Source organism: Stegostoma tigrinum, chromosome 42 (assembly GCF_030684315.1).
Source record: "Stegostoma tigrinum isolate sSteTig4 chromosome 42, sSteTig4.hap1, whole genome shotgun sequence".
Lineage (NCBI taxonomy): Eukaryota > Metazoa > Chordata > Chondrichthyes > Orectolobiformes > Stegostomatidae > Stegostoma > Stegostoma tigrinum.
This window is the reverse complement of record NC_081395.1, coordinates 13,170,042-13,184,783: the sequence shown is the minus strand read 5'-3', so window position 1 is coordinate 13,184,783 and position 14,742 is coordinate 13,170,042. Positions and strand designations below refer to the sequence as shown.

The 14,742-nt window shown below is 47.6% G+C and overlaps 1 protein-coding gene across 17 annotated transcripts in view; it reads left to right on the top strand.

Moving 5' to 3' along the window:
* The window catches only part of LOC125449241 (pyruvate carboxylase, mitochondrial-like), a 765,853-nt gene that overhangs the window by 498,528 nt on the left and 252,583 nt on the right, over nucleotides 1-14,742 (top strand). The window lies entirely within an intron of this gene.

Genomic DNA, 14,742 nt, shown 5'->3' with positions numbered 1-14,742 from the left:
GTCTGTCTGTTTCTCTCTATCTCTGTGTATTTCTGCCTCTCTGTCTCCCTCTCCTTCTCTGTCACCGTCTTTCTCTGCGTCCCAATCTTTCTCTGTCTTGCCCTCTTTCTGTCTCACCCTCTCTATGTCACTGTCTTTCTCTGTGTCTCTGTCTCATTTTTTTCTTTGTGTCACCTTCTGTTCTATCCCTGTATTTCTCTGTGTATCTGTCTCACTTTCTATCTCTCCCTCTCCTCTGCCCCTGCCTTTGCGTCTCCATCTCACTCCCTCTCTATTCTGTCCCTGTATTCGTGTCTCTCCCTCACCTCTGCCCCTGCCTTTCTCTGTGTGCCTTTCTCACTCTGTGTCTCTTTCTCTCCTCTGTCACCGCCTTTCACTGTGCCTCTGTCTCACTCTGTCTCTCTCTCCGTCCTCTGTCTCACTGCCTCTCTCTGTGTGTCTGTCTTGCGCACTCCCTGACTCTCCGTCTCCTGTCTCACTGCCTTTCTCTGTGCCTCTGTTTTTCTATCTCTCTCTATCTATCTCTCTCAGTCGAGCTCAGGCGCCTCAATATAAAGGGAACTTTCTCAGCACTGTAGGATGTTGCAGGCAGATTACATTCTCGCGCCCAGCTCGCCGGTGCTCCATAGTCACAGGGTCACTGTCTCTGCCTTCGCACTGTGACTCCAGGAAGACTTACCGTCCAGTCGACTGCCATGCTGTCGCTGTGTGTGTGTGTGTGTGTGTGTTTTCTCTCTCTCTCTGTCTCTCTCTCTCTGTGCTTTCTGTCTCTTTCTCTCTCTCTCTGTACGTGTGTGTGTTTTTTATCTCACTCTCTCTTTCTGTCTCTTTCTCTCTCTCTCTCTCTCTCTCTGTGTGTGTGCTCTCTCTCTCTCTCCCCCCCCCGTCCCTCTCCCTCTCCCTCTCTCTCCCCTTCTCTGTCTCTCTCTCTCCCCCCTCTCCCCTCCCGCGCCTGCCTCGTTGTCGGCAGATTAACGTCTGTGTGATCACATTGCAGACTGGAGCCCTGACTCCCTGCGCTGGAAGCAGAAAGGACATACTGCTGTTTCACACATTCAAACCCCTCAACTCAGAGCTTGCAAACAAAGGGGGAGATCCTTTCTCCTTCCTCCGCATGGGTGGGGGTGGGGTGCTGGCAAAGGTGCAGGGCGCCTATGGGTGAAAACTCAAGAAGAACCTGCGGGCAGGGTGACAAGACATAGGTTGGGATAAATTGATTTCCAAGATATGGCGTGGGTTAGAGAGGCAGAGCAGCCTCCTGGCATTCTACACCATGCTCTGAAATACATGGCCAGTGACCTTTGAGGTGAGAGGTCGGAGGTTAATGACACCTGGGTTAAATTAGGCCATAAAATTGCCACGCCCTCCCCCCATATCAGAGAAGATCGAGGGCATCAAGACATATGTGAGCTTGAAGGTGAGGGCAGGGAGGGCTCAGTGGTTAGCACTGCAGCCTCACCGCGCCAGGGACCCTGGTTCAATTCCAGCCTCGGGCAACTGTCTGTGTGAAGTTTGTGCATTCTCCCTGTGTCTGTGTGTGTTTCCTCTGGATGTTCCGGTTTCCTCCCACAGTCCAAAGTTGTGCAGGTTTGGGTGGATTGGCCATGCTATGTTGCTCCGGATGTGAGTTTGCTCGCTGAGCTGGAAGGTTAGTTTTCAGACGTTTCGTCACCATTCTAGGTAACATCATCAGTGAGCCTCCGACGAAGCGCTGGTGTTATGTCCCGCTTTCTGTTTATCTGGTTAGGTTTCCTTGGGTTGGTGATGTCATTTCCTGTTCTTTTTCTCAGAGGGTGGTAGGTGGGCTCCAAATCAATGTGTTTGTTGATGGAATTCCGGTTGGAATGCCATGCTTCTAGGAATTCTCGTGCGTGTCTCTGTTTGGCTTGTCCTAGGATGGAAGTGTTGTCCCAATCAAAGTGGTGTCCTTCCTTATCTGTATGTAAGGATACGAGTGATAGTGGGTCATGTCGTTTTGTGGCTAGTTGATGTTCATGTATCCTGGTGGCTAGCTTTCTGCCAGTTTGTCCAATGTAGTGTTTGTCACAGTTCTTGCAAAGTATTTTGTAAATGACGTTCGTTTTGATTCTCGTCTGTATAGGGTCTTTTAAGTTTATGTTACTTCATTGTGCCCAGCGATGTGCTGACTGGGCGGGTTAGCCATGGTAAATGCGAGGTTAGAGGAAAGTGCTGGGTCTAGGTATAATGTGCCTCTTCAGAGGGTCGGCACAGACATGATGGGCCAAATGGCATCTCTCCACACTGTAGGGATTCTAGAAAGGATCTGATAAAGAGGATAAAAAGGTCGGGGGCACATTTCGAATAACAGCCCGACCCGTATCTGGGAATCACTACCTCAACAGAAAATGGAAATTCTCTCCCAAGAAAACCTCCTGAGTCTGGGCAGGGGTGGGGGAACACAAGCAGAAAATTCCAGAACAGGATTGAGAGGGATTGTTTATTGTCAGGCATTGAGAAGCACTGTGAGTGGATGGGAGAGATAAACTGTGATCCAGATGGAAGGGCTCATGGGAGATGTGGCCTTCTCCTGTTATTCTCACTGGGATCGGTTCAGTTCCCATTTCTCCCCCCTCAGTAAGTCTGTTCCACCATTCAGTAAAATGGCGGCTGGTCTGTGGCCTAACGCTATAAACTCAACTGATAAAAAGCAAAACACTGCAGGTGCTGGTAACCTGAGGCAAGTAGACACAGGGAGTGCTGGGGAAACTCAGCAGGTCTGCGTGGAGAGAGAGAGAGAGAGAAACAGAGTCAGCCATTTCCAATGCGACGGGACTGTTCCTTCAGAGCTGCTTCTACAACCTCACCATTCCCTTTGCAAAACAGTCAAACCCTCTCAGATCTTGTGTTTCCCACGGCCTTAGCATGGGCGACCATTTGGCTCGTGCGTGTGCGAGTGTTTCTTAGTTCTTCTGTGACCTGCCGCAGATCACAGCACACACAGGAGGAGGCTATTCAGCCTGTCATGTCTGTGCTGGCTCTCAGTGGGAGCAGTTCAGCAAGTGCCTTTCTCCGTCCTCCAGAATGTTACTTGTTCGTCCTTTTCGAGCAATATTTTGATCGAACCGGCTCTCCCGTGCTCTCAGGTAACACTGCCCCAGATCCCGACCCCTCCTTGTGAGACCAACTTTCTCATCAACTCTCCATTCTTTCACTAGGCTTTGCGAACCTGTGTTCTCTTGCGTTCCGCCAATGGGAACAGTTCTCCCCTCTCTAATGCAACCCTCACCCCATGTTGGTCATTTTTGAGGACCCCTGTCGATCTTCCTTGCAGCCTTGTCCAAATGGAACAGATCTCCACTTGCTGGAACCTGACTGCCTCACAGGGCCTGTTCCAGAGGGGCCTCTGGCATGCCTTCTCCTCTCGATTGCTCCCTTAATCTTTCATACTCAAGGGAACGGTGATACCTCGGCCATTTTGCTATCGCCTCTTACTCAAAACAAACCCCTGAAAGAGCTGCGGGGTCTGGAAATAGTAAGCAGAAGCAGGAATTGCTGGAAAAGCTCAGCAGGTTTGGCACCATCAGTGGAGAGAAGTGACATGACATTGAGACCTCATCCTCTTAACAAACAGTTAACACTCCATGTCCATTGACCCTTCCTCAGAACTGATGGCAGCCAGGAATTGGTTGGTATTAATGCAGGAGATGAGGTGGGGGGAGGGTGAATGATAGGGCCCAAAGAGAGAGAACAACACTTGGACAGGCAAAAGAAGGGTAAGTTTAGCCTGGGAGAATGAATAGCTGTCAGTGGGGACTGTCAGGAGCTGCTGAAGGATAACAGCAGACCATGTGTTGACAAGCCTTTGCGTGGGGGAGTGGGTTTCATTCTGGATGTGGGAGAAGGTGCCCCAACCCCTAAAGTTGTTGAACTCAATATTGAGTGCAGAAGGCGATAGCGCCCCCAGGCGGAAAATGAGCTGTTGTTCTTGCAGCTTGCGCTGAGCTTCACTGGAACACTGCAGCAAGCCCAAAACAGAGGTGTTGCCCCAGGGTACAGGGTGGTGTATTGAAGGTGGCAGGCAATTAGAAGCTCAGCGTCTTGTCTGCGAGCAGACCATAAGTGTGCTGTGAAGAGGTCACCCACAGGAGATCAGGACAGACTAAAGGGCCTTTCTGCGCTGTCATGTGGGCACACAGAGTTCTGACAGAAGGAACAAAGTGGAGGGGACACTCAGATGCCTAGGCGGGGAGGGCGGGAGAAGGGGAACAGTAGTTTGGGATGTTCATTACAATTTTTGTCCTGCCTTTCCAATTACTAACAAGCCCCCTTCCCAGAGCAGCCAGGCATCGTTCAATGAATTAGAAACAGAAACTCAGCAGGTCTGGCAGCATCTGTGGAGAGAAGCAGAGTTAGCGTCTCAGGTTCAGTGACCTTTCTTCAGCACTGCTCTGTCAAAGGGTCGCTGCGCTGGAAGTATAAACCCTGTTGTTCTGTGTACACAGCTGCTGCCCTCCCTATGTAATCTCTCCTGCCATGTCTGTCTTTGTTTCAGACCTTCAGGATCCACAGTTTGTTGTTTTATTTTGACCTGGTTTTGTGGTTCTTTTATTGATTCGCACGCCCGGCTAGTTTCTCAAGACCATGCATCAGATCATTTGAAGGGACCGTGCCCCTTCCAGGGCAAACGTTGGCCTGTACAGCTGGGCAACGAGATGGGAAATCTCAGGAGGGGAGTGATTATTGAATTGGAGCAGAAAAACGGATAAGACTTTACCCCCCAATAGTGGGGAACCCCTTACCCCCCCGATAGTGGGGAACCCCTTACCCCCCCCCCCCCCCGATAGTGGGTAACCCCCTTACTTTCCAATATAGGAGGACATTTTAACGTTTGACCCTGGTCAACATCACCTCTACTGCCATCTGAGTGCTAAAAGCTCCAAACATGTACGATCTTCTGAGAGGAAAGGAAATATTCTTCTTTTAAGACAGCCCTATCATTCTAGGCATCAGTCTTTTAAACCCCGTCTCCAACACATTATCAATTTTTGTTAAATAGGCGAGACGAAAACTGCACACAATTTCTGAGTGGTTGGTTTCTGCTCCTGTATTGCATGTTCACATGAAATGTAGAAAATGTTGCAGCCCATTTATATGTGGGCAGATCCTTCAAATGACACTGCAGCAATGACAAGATCATCCTTTCTCAGTGATATCGGTTTTGAGAGATTTGTTCTGGTCCTACAATATCTTTGCACAGAGGATTTGGGCCTGGAAATGTGCTAAATTGACCAATGTAAGTCAGAGGTCTCAGAGTGAAATTCTTAGAAGGAGCTAAAGGAGCACAGAAATGCTTGGCTTGGTCTTTCTTGTGGTATAGAATTTTGAAGGAATTTATCTAATTATGTGCTTACCGATGTCTGGATTTATCAGATAGTGTTTTTTTTTACTTTTAAAAAGATATTGGGATTTATCAAGTGATAATCAGAATGCTGCAGTATTTCCTGAATCTTGATTTTATTCCTTCAGAAATGTGGTCTTTAAATCAGAGTAAAGTGACTTGTGTATCTCTGTGTCTTCTCCCACTCTCTCACCGTCATGCTTCCTTTACATGGTTATATTACCCACAGCGAGACAGCAGACTGTCCCTCGTGCACTGACTGTGATTTGAGGAATGTGCCCCACCAGTCATACCATTTGTGTAAACGTTTCTGTTCAGACATCGTAATGGCCAATTGATTCCTGTTCTTTACCACTATTCCACGGTAAGAGACCTCCTTCATGCTTCAGTAACAAACTGAAAATAACCCATTTGTTTAACGTCATGTATTCTTAAAACAAGTGGGAAACATTAGTTACCATCTGAGCCACAGCAAAGTCCCCTTAACTCCAAACACCGACCAACTCCGACAACACAAAAATGACGGCAATCATCTTTTAGCAGCAAGGGCAACAAAAACCCTCATTAGCCAAGGGTCTGAGAGCAAAGGCTAGAATTTAATGACTTCGCAAGGTCCACTGGACATCCTGCAAGTGAAATCGAATTGCTGACAGTTGTCTGTAATTCAGTCCAGTTTGAAGTCTAGCAGGATCCAACTGTCTGGAACGTGGTCTCAGTTTAGCTGTTCAGATTGTCAGAAATGTAGATATTTAGAATTATTCCCAGGTTCTGCTGTGGGAGGGAGACTTGCAGTTTCTCACATTCCTTCCTTACTGACCATCGAAGTCTGTGAAACAGAAACTGAGGTCATCAAGGCACACCTGAGCACATATTATCTTTTGAAGCTGCAGTTCTCAGCAATTAAGGGCCATGACCCTCCCCATCTGTTATCTCCCTAAAAGCTTTGCTTATCTGTTTTGTTTTCTGTAAAGTTATTTGACTTTCTATGGACAGGTAAGCCACAAAGCATGCATTCACTTCAATTCCAAGAAAGCTCACAGCAAAAATCTTTTCCATCCAAGAAGTTCCGTATATTGCCATTTTTCATTTAGTTAATGAATATAAATATGGATTCCCAACACCAGTGTTGCTATAAGTTGTTTCTCTGTGATGTGACTATATGGTTCACCAGTATTATGGCAGCACACTGGGCAGGAAGCTAATAGTGTAGCTCGTGATCACAGAAGTCAGTAAGAGATGAACATCTCCTGCTCTTGAAACTCTTAACTGAGGAGATACAGTCAGCAGCTGGGGAAGCAGTGGCCTAGTGGTATTATTGCTTGGCTAATATTCTGCGGACCTGGATTCAAATCTCACCATGGCAGGTAGTGGAGTTTGAATTATCGAGTAATGCAGCATGGAAGCAAACCCTTCTGCCTAGCTAGTCTGCACCAAACTAACCTCCTCTTGCCTGCCTGCATTTGACCTACATCCCTCCAAACTTATCCTATTCATGAACTCTTCCAAATGTCTTTTAAACAAAACTGTACCTGTTTCCCCAACTTCCTCTGGCAGTTCATTCCACACGCTAACCACCTTCTGTGCAAAGAAGATTTCCACTCATGTCCTTTATAAATCCTTCTCCTCTCACCTTAAAAAAAATACCCCCCCACAGCCTGGTTTTGAACTCCCCCACCTGAGAGAAAAGGCCTTTGCTGTTAACTCATCTGTGCCCCTCATGATTGTATAAAATCCCATAAGGTCACCCCCTCCCATGCTCCACTGAGAAAACGTCCCGGCCTATCCAGCCTGTTTTTCTGACTCAAACCCTCCGTTCTGGCAACATCCTGGTAAATCTGTTCGGAACAGTGTCCAGTTTAATTCCTACAACAGGGTGACCAGAACGGGACACAGTACTCCAGAAGAGTCCTCACCAATGTCCTGCACAACCAAGCCTCTAATTGTCAGGGTAACCCATTAACATTCTTCAGGGAAGGACATCTGTCATCCTTACCTGGTCTGGCCTCCAAGTGACTCCACACTTATGGCAATGTGGTTGATTCTTAACTGCCCTTTGGGTGATAAATGCTGGCTTTGCCCCATTCTGAGTGAAGATAGAAAATAAAGAGCTCTATGGACCATTCTAGCCATGCCTGTATCCAAATTAGGTGTCTCAGCCTTTCTATTATGGGAGGGCTGCCTTATGAGGAAAGTTTGGACAGGATGGGTTTGTGTCTGCTGGAGTTCAGAAAAGGAAGAGGTGACTTATTGGAAACAAATTAGGGATTTTAGCGGTAGGAGCATGGCAGAGGGAATGTCTGGTTTGGCGTATGGTCAATATTTCAAGATGAAGGCTCGCCCGTTTCATACAAATACAAAGCCGACTCATCGAAACTGACAGAACACTGAGAGGCCTAGATAGAATAACGTGGAGAAAATGTTTCCATAAATAGGAAAGATTAGGACCTGAGGGCTCTGCCTCAGAGTGAAGGGACGAGCCTTTAGAACTGAGATGGGGAGGAATTTCTTCAGCTAGAGGGTGGTGAATCTTTGGAACATGTTGCTGCAGAGGGCCGTGGGTGTCAAATCATTGAGTGTTCCTAAGGCAGAGATAAAATAATTGAATGGAGGAGCAGACTCAATGGGCCAAATGGTTTAATTCTGCTCCTAGATGTAATGGTTCTAAGACAAAGGCAAAGCTTTTCTCTGAGAGAGTGATGAACCTTTGGAACTCTCAATCTTAAAAGGGCATCAGAATCAAAGGTGGTTGAATAATTTGAAGGCTGAGACATCGAGAGGGCGAGAAGATGTCAAGAGTAGGCCTGGAATGTGGAATAAACAGACTGTTGACAATAATTTTGAATGGCTAGAGGGGCCGATTGGCCTACTCCCTGCTCCCATTTCACATGCTGTTACATGATTAGGTCCCTTTCTTAGTTCCAGGGACCAAATTTGTATTCAGCACTTGAAAACAACAATGTTTTTCCCCTTTATTCGTTCACAGGATGAGGGTATCACTGACCAGGCTGGCATTCGTTGCCCATCCCTAATTGCCCAGAGGGTAGTTATGAGTCAACCACATTGCTGTGGGTCTGGAGTCACATGTAGACCAGACCAGGTAAGGATGGCAGTTTCCTTCCCTAAAGGATATTAGTGAACCAGATGGGTTTTTCCTGACAATCGATTCATGGTCATTAGACTCTTAATTCCAGAAATTTATTGAATTCGTTTTCCACCAGCTCCTCTTGCAGCATTCGTAAGCAGGCCCTCAAACGTTACCTGGGTCTCTGGATTAACAGTCCAGTGAAAATACCACAAGGCCTCCCCTGTAAAGTCATGAGCCTCTGATAAAATACTTGCAGGACTGAGAGTAGAACAGAGCGATTAAAACTACCAGGAAAAGCTGAATGGGATGCTACCCTTTAATTCATAAAAATAAGTCCAAGGAGTGACCAGATAGACCATAAGATATAAGAGGAGAATTAAGCCATTCAGCCCATTGATAGATGCCTTTAGAATAATGATGGATATTGATAGAGTTAACAGAGAGAGAGGGAAGAGAGTCCACAAAGTCCACAAAACTAGGGGCCAACATCTGGAGACGGTCCCTCCTAAAATCCAATCGGGAATTCAGGAGAAACCTCCGGAGAGCGGTGAGAATGTAGAACTCACCTCCACAGGGAGCGAGTAGGGCGCAATGGGAGAAGGAAATATGTCGATAAGGGAGAGATGGTGTGGGGCGGAATTAGCATAAATACCAGATCGGCCTAACGTGAACCAGAGAGATAAAACGAAGATTATGGAGGAGGGTGTTCCTGCTGTGAAATAGTGATCAATCGTAAAGACCGGTTCCTGTGGAGCAGGTGGTGGCATCCTGGCAATGCCACTGGACTGGTCATCCATTGACCAAACCAAGCACAAACTAGGTAACTGTTTTGCAGAGCACTGCTGCTCTTGTCCTTAAGAATGACCCCAACCTTCCAGTAGTTCACCATTTCACTCAAACTGCTTGCTTTCATGTCTGCCCTGAGCTGACTCCAATGTCACAACAAAGTACAACCCAAGCTTGAGGAACCTCATTTTCCACTTGGTCACTTTACAGCCTCAAGAGTTCAATGTTGCATTCCACAAATTGACCACGTTATGCTCTCCACCATTTTTCCTGCCTTCTCACCACCTCCCTTTCCCCAACCCTGAGTTTTGCCTTGTTTGTGTGTTTAAACAAGGACAGGAATTGCCAGCAAAGCTCAGCTTGTCTGGCAGCATCTGCGGAGAGGAAACAGAGGCAACGTTTTGAATCCAGTGGCCCTCCTTCAAAGTTGTCTTGCTTCCTATTGTCTCAGGAGAGGATCTACTCTACCCCCTTTCACACCCAAACTCCTGCCCGTTTTCTGTCTCTTTTCCTCTCTCACTGGTTCTGAAGAAGATTCAATCAAAAGGCGAGCTCTGCTTCTCCATTCACAGACATTGTGGAGTTTCTCTGGACTTCCCTGCATTTGTCTGTCCTTCTGGCTAATCCTTTGATGGCCCCGTTTCAAATCCTACTGCTGCAGCTAGTGAAAGTTAAATTCGCTTCGCAAAATCCGAAGTGGAATAGGAAGAGGTGACCGCAATGCTGATTGCTATCAAAGTCAGTTGGGTTCCTTGATTTTTAAAAATAATTTATTTATTTGTGGGATGGGGGCATTGCTGGCTGGGCCCAGAATTTATTGGCCGTCCCTAGTTACCCCTTGAGAAGGTGGTAGGAAACTGCTGCAGTCTACCTGCTGTGGGTTAACCCAGAATGCCCTTAGGAAGGCAATTCCAGGATTTTCACCTCATGACAGTGAAGGAATGGTGATATGCTTCCGAGTCAGGACGGTGGGTTGGGTGTGTTGTGGGTTTGGAAGGTGCTGTCAGAGGATCTTTGGTGAATTTCTGCCGTCTTGTATACTGCGGCTACTGAGCATTCATGGTAGAGGAGTGGATGTTTGTGGATGTGGTGCCAACCAAATGGGCTGCTTTGTCCTAGGTGGTGTTGAGTTTCTTGAGTGTTGTTGGAGCTGGCCCCATCCGGGGCAAGTGGGAAGTATTCCCTCACACTCCTGACTTGTGCCTTGTAGATGGTGGGACAGGCTTTGCGGGGGTTGGGGGGGGATGTCAGGAGGTGAGTTACTCACTGCAGGATTCCCAGCCTCTGACCTGTTCTTGCAGCCCCTGTGTTTATGTGGTGAGCCCAGCTGAGTTTCTGGTCAATGGTAACCCCCAGGATGTTGATAGTGGGGGGTTCAGTGATGGTAACACCATTGAATGTCAAGGGGCAGCGGTTAGATTGTCTCTTATTGGTGATGGTCATAGCCTGGTATTTGTGTGGCACCATGTTACTTGCCATTTGTCAGCCCGATCCTGGACATTCAGGCCTGGTCCAGATTTTGTTGCATTTGAACATGATGCCCCTTTGCTGCATGGAACTCTGCCCTCCTTACCTGGTCTGGCCCACATGTGCCTCCAGGCCACTCAGTGAGGTTTTTGACGCTTAATTGCCCCTCAAGAATAAATGAGTAAATTCACTTCAAGAGGCAATCAGGGACAGGCAATAAATGCTGTGCCTGGCCAGCGACACTTACATATATTAAATAAATCTGTTATAAGCCTGTAATTCTATTTAAAGCAAGGTATATGAAATGTGAGCCTTCTAGTAGTTGAATTAACAATAATTACAGGCTGTTATACAGAGATGATTACTGATCTACTGCATACATTAAACACTCAGTCTATTAATACATGGAGTTCATTTTTTTGATGGAACATTTTAAATAAGTGTTACCTTTCTGATTAGGAGTAAGTGAGGTAGTGTGTGGCTGGAGTAATAGTGAGCCACCTCGACTTTTCTTATGTCACCCTTCCATTACCAGGAGCAGATTGGCAAAAAAAAAAGGAGGGAAGCCATGGGGAGTGTTTTGATTTGTGTTGGATTGAGTGAGCAGGAATATCATAGAGTCGTGGAAGCCTGCAGCCCTGAAAAGGGGCTATGCGGCCCATCAGGTCTGCGCTGGTCAAAAGCAAGCAGATTTCAAAGATTTACAAGGTTATTGTAGGGGTTTGAGCTACAAGGAGAGGCTGAATAGGCTGGGACTATTTTCCCTGCAGCCGCGGAGGCTGAAGGGTGATCTTATAGAGGTTTATAAAATCATGAGGCGTATGGATAGGGTGAGTAGCCAAGGTCTTTTCCCCAGGATGTGAGTGTCCAAAACTAGAGGGCATCGATTTAAGATGAGAGAGGAAACACTCATCCCAAATCAATCCAGTCCCATTTACCAGCATTTGGCCCATATCTCCCAACTTCTTCCCATTCATGTACTCATCCAGACACCTTTCCATTTTTTGTACTTGCACCAGTCATCACCACTTCCTCTGGCAGATAATTCCATACACGCTCCAGCCTCTGTGTGAGAAAGTTCCCCAGGCTAGGGGAGTCCAAAACTAGAGGGCAGAGGTTTAAAAGTGAGAGGGGAAAGAGGGACCTGAGTGGGCACTGTTTTCACACAGAGGGTGGTGCATTGATGCTTTAGAATGGGACGTCAAGTGTTTGTGAATGTAGACACCGTTAATCTGATGCTGATGAATGGAACAAGCTGAAAAGTAGTTTGTTCTCACTGTGAAAGCCAGACACATTGCTTCTAGTGATTGTGCTCATTGAACATGCTGAGTTCCATCTGCCTCAGTCGATATCCCAATTGCCTTGATGTCTTGAGCACAGAGTGCTGTACGCAGTGGGGCAGCGGGAGTCTGCTGCACATTCACAGAGCTTACACTGAAGACTGCAAGGGCGATGATGTCTTGATACAACTGGGCAGAACCGAGGTGAGGGCACACCTGAAATAAGGCATACGGTTCAGGTCTCCTTCCCCGAGGCACTGCAGTGGTGCCATTCCCCAGGACGGGTCTCATTGAATGGTAGAGCAGACTCAGTGAGCTGAATGGCCTGCTTCCGCTCCTATCAGTTATGGTCTTAGGAAATGAAAGGCCCCTCAGCAATGACTAGGCCTGTACTATCTGGATTTTGGAACAACAGGAGGCGATCGTGATGTTTTTACAGGGCTTGGTGAAGCACATGGTTCATAGGTCAAGAGGTCAGGACTCAGGAGAAAAAGGGGCACGCCGTTTCACACTGAGACATGAAGGATTTCCTCACTCCTAGGGCAGCGAATTTTTGGAATTCTCGAGCTGTGGTGATTCAGTCCTTATGTTATGCAGAGAGCAGTAGGTTTCGAGATAGTAAAAGGATTGGGGGATATGTGTGGGAAAATGGCATTGAGGTGGCAGATCAACCATGACGTATTGGGCAGCAGAGCAGGCTCAAGGGGCCTAGTGGCCTGCTCATGCTCCAGTGTCCTGTGTTTCTCAGTCTCCATGTGAGTGATACCCCACCATAGGCATTTATAGAATAACTACAGTGTGGAAGCAGGTCATTTGGCCCATCAGGTCCACACCAGCCCTCTGAAGAGCATCCCACCCAATCCCTGTAATCCTGTGTTTCCCATGGGTAATCCGCCTAACCTACACATCCCTGGGAATTACGGAACAATTTAGCACGGCCAATCCACTCTAACCTGCACATCCCTGGGCACTATGGGACAATTTAGCACGGCCAATCCACCCTAACCCGCACATCCCTGGGCACTATGGGACAATTTAGCATGGCCAATCCACCCTAACCTGCACATCCCTGGGCACTATGGGACAATTTAGCACGGCCAATCCCACCCTAACCTGCACATCCCTGGGCACTATGGGGCAATTTAGCATGGCCAATCCACCCTAACCCGCACATCCCTGCACACTACGGAACAATTTAGCATGGCCAATCCACCCTAACCTGCACATCTTTGGGCTGTGGGAGGAAACCGGAGCACCCGGAGGAAACCCACGCAGATATGGGGAGAACATGCAAACTCCACACAGTCAGTAATGCAAGGGTGGAATTGAACCAGGATCCCTGGCACTACAAGGCAGCAGTGCTAACCTGTGAGCCACCCTGCCACCCAAAGGCTCTGGTGGATGCAGTGGGGACTCTGAGAAGGTTGGGCATACGTCTATCTCCATTCCTTTAACATTGACTCTCTGGGTGGAGGCACTGGCTCAGAATACAGCTGGCATGCTTGTCCAACCATGGGCATTGCACATTTGAAAAATTGTGTAGTGGGTATGAGGGAATAACTGAGATAGTATCAGGGATGAGGAACTTTTATTTTCCATTGCTGGCTGGACTGGGTCTTTATGCCCATTCTTAATTGTCCTTGGAGAAGGTGTTGGTGATCTGCCTTCTTGAACCATAATAGTCTGCACTGCGGGTAGACCCACAATCTCCTTAGGTGGGGAAATCCAGAATTTTGACCCAGCGACAGTGAAGCCACGGTGGATATGTTTCCAAGTATGTGAGTGTGTGTGTGTGTGTGTGTGTGTATGTGAGCGTGTGTGTGTATATGAGAGTGTGTGTGTGTATGTGAGCGTGTGTGTGTATGAGCGTGTGAGTGTACGTGTGTGAGCATGTGTGTGTATTTGTGTGTGTGAGCGTGGGCGTATGTGTGTGTAAGAGTGTGTGCGTATGTGTGTGAGCCTGTGTGTGTAAGTGTATGTGAGCTAGTGTGTGAGTATGTGAGCGCATGTGTGTGTGTATATGTGAGCATGTGTGTGTGTGTGTATGTGAGCAAGTGTGTGTGTATATGTGAACGTGTGTGTATATGAGCATGTGTGTGTGTGAGCGAGTGCGTGTGTGTTTGTGTATGTGTGTGTGTGAGCGTGTGTGTGCACGTGTATATGAGTGTGTGTGAGCGTGTGTGTGTATGTGAGCACGTGTGTGTGTGTGTGCGTGTGTGTGTGAGCCTGTGTGTGTGTGTGTGAGCCTGTGTGTGTGTGTGTGAGCGTGTGTGTGTGTGTGTGTGAGCATGTGTGTGTGTATATGTGAGTGTGTGTGTGTGTATATGTGAGCATGTGTGTTTGAGCGTGTGTGTACGTGAGCATGTGGGTGTGTGTGTGTATGTGGGCGTGTGTGTATGTGAGTGTGTGTGTGTATGTAAGCGTGTGTGTGTATGTATATGAGGTGTGTGTGTGTGTATGTGAGCGGTGTGTGTGTGTCAGCGTGTGTGCGTGTGCGTGTGTGTATGTGAGCATGTGTCTGTGTGATTGTGAGCGTGTGTGTGTGTATGTGTGTGTGTATGTGAGTGTGTGTATGTGAGCTTGTGTGTGTGTATGCGAGCGTGTGTGTGTATGTGAGCGGTGTGTGTGTGTCAGCATGTGTGTATGTGTGTGTGAGCGTGTGTGTGCGTGTGTGTATGTGAGCATGTGTCTGTGTGATTGTGAGCGTGTGTGTGTGTGTATGTGAGCGTGTGTGTATGTGAGCGTGTGTGTGTGTGTGTATATGA